The sequence below is a fragment of the Mandrillus leucophaeus genome, unplaced genomic scaffold (genome assembly GCF_000951045.1).
Source record: "Mandrillus leucophaeus isolate KB7577 unplaced genomic scaffold, Mleu.le_1.0 Scaffold628, whole genome shotgun sequence".
Lineage (NCBI taxonomy): Eukaryota > Metazoa > Chordata > Mammalia > Primates > Cercopithecidae > Mandrillus > Mandrillus leucophaeus.
The window spans coordinates 612542-615064 of NW_012106786.1; the positions used below are offsets into that span (position 1 = coordinate 612542).

Below are 2523 nucleotides of genomic sequence, written 5' to 3' on the forward strand. Positions count from 1 at the left end.
TTTCTCCCTGTTGGTCAGGCTGGTCTAGGACTCCTGGACCCAAGTGATCTGCCTGCCTTGGACTCCCAAAGTCCTGCGATTATAGGCATGAGTCACTGCACCCAGTCCAGCCTTGACTTTGAAATGTACCTTGTACATCCAGTCAGCAGTGAACTCTGGGGGAACACCAAAGATGAGAAAAATGAAAGAAGAGATACCTCCAATTAAAGGAGTTAAGACCAGATGCTTGAACTTATGTTTTAAAAAGTCACAGCAGGTTGGGCACAGTGGCTCATGCCTGTAGACAGAGCACTTTGGGAGGCTGAAGTGGGTGAACCACTTGAGCCTAGAAGTTTGAGACCACCCTGGGCAACATGGCAAAACCCCATCTGTACACAAAATGAAATAAATTAGCCAGGCGCGGTGGCGCCTGTGGTCCCAGTTACTTGGGAGGCTAAGGTGGGAGGTCGAGGCTGCAGTGAGCTGAGATCCACCACTCCACTGCAGCCTAGGTGACAGAGTGACACCCTGTGTTAAAAAAAAAATCAGTGTTTTGTGGTTTTCTGGGTGAAACCTCTGTTTCCATAAGAAAAAAAGGGGGTTGAGACAGTATGTATTACTAATTCAAAATCATAACCAGATGCTTAAAGTAAATCACTGTATCTATTGTTTCAAAAACCAACCTCAGGATTATTAAAAGTTAGTTTTATTGGATTTTTCTTTAAGCTGAGCTGGTTCACTCAGGTCTGTCACTTCCAAGCCCACGTTTTCCTACTTTTTAACCCTATTTGGAAAGAAAACTGCAGCTAAGATTATGATCCATCCTGAGATGAAAAGTTTCACACATATACACGACACATACCCCCCACCACAGTATGATGACACAGTCACCCAACCTTAGGCTAATGGTACCACTGCCAGCAAATGCATTTTTTTCTTCATTCTAATTTTTTTCTTTATTTCTTCTAACAACAGCAAATGCATTTAACCTTTTATTGAGATTCTCAACAGCTACCATTTGGTTTGTAGAGCAAATTGTTTACAAAGTAACTTTTTCCATTTTTGATATTTTAATGAAAATTATGTTCTTCAGTTTTAAAGCTCCGTCCCTCTCCCAAAGGAAGACTAACAACTAACTACCAAGTAATGATTATTTAGGAAAAGAACAAAAGCAAAAACAGCTTTTAAACACTTCTGGAACATGGGTAGGGGTCCAAAGTCAAGACCTTCTGGGCCCAGTGGAGGTGCTAGGCTGCCTCGGGACACCATCAGCACTTCCCCATCCACAACATCCTCCACAGCGGGGAGCCATGCGCGGACCCCGGGGGCTTCCCGTTCCACAAGCTCCCCTCTCTTTTTCCTCTCCACCCTTGCTGTTGGGCCTCCCCTCCAAATCTGCCTAACAAAGGCAGCAGGGTCTTTAATACTGTTCGGCTTTGTCAGTGGGGACAAGGTACTCTAGAAAGCTGAGAGATTCCCTGGTCCAGTCTAGGGGAGGAAAAAATACACAGTGTAGCATAGATGGTTTCACTTGTCCACTCAGACCCATGCTCATACTTATTCGATGGATGTATCAGATGCTTCCAAAGTCCTGATGTGTAGTAGTAGAACAAAACTTGCTTGTGAAAAAAGAAGTTGCAAAATTATAAAAATGTCTGCAGCAGTTCAGCCTCCTGAGGACGAAGCTGGTTCTGCTAAGTAGTTATTTTGACATGCACAGCAGCTTTCCCTAGAAGTCCTGTGTTCCGGGGGTTTCATTTAGACCACAGGAAGTTGAAATCGAAGTTTCAAAGGTTCTCTGCTGACAAATGTGCTATATCCATTGGTGGACTTCTACTCAGTAATGAAAGGAACAAACTACCAAAACCTATCATATGTCATGGATCAACCTCAAAAACATTAGCTAAGTAAAAAAAAATCAGACAGGAGAACACATATTGTATAATTCCATTGATTTGAAATGTCCAGAAAAGGCAAGTTGATGGAGACCGAAATGGTCTGATTTACCTCAAGAGGTAGGGATTCAAGCTCTCTAGAGTACATGTGATACATACGTGAAAAAAAACAAGGAAAGAAATTTAAATGTAAATAAATGAAAATAATACTTCTCCCTGATTATAAAGAAAATCACATTCTTTTTGTAATAATTTGGAAGACAAAATATGAAGAAAAGTCTTTAATGTTGCCACTCAAAACATTCTGGTTTGTTGTTTTTTATACTTTATGCATTTGAACATTTTAAAAAGTAGAATCATATAGTCTTTTGTCAGTATGTTTTGGGCATATTTCTATGGCAGCAAATATATCCTTGGCATCATCCTTTTTAAAAGCTTGATGTATATTAAGTTAATCATTGCCACCCCAGAAGTAAATTTTCTTAAATATATATTTTAATGGATGCAAGCAAGCATTTTTGGGCTGAATTCATAGAAGTAGAATTTCTGAAGGAAAATAACATAAAACACTTTTAAGATTTTTCATAGAAATTTTCAAATTATCCTGCAGAAAAATTGGTTCAGAGTTTATACTCCCAAAGTGGCAGAG

At 40.0% G+C, this 2523-nt stretch overlaps 1 pseudogene; it reads right to left on the minus strand.

Annotated features, from left to right (window-relative positions):
• Positions 1–2523, minus strand: part of LOC105554117 — an 18951-nt pseudogene that overhangs the window by 7440 nt on the left and 8988 nt on the right.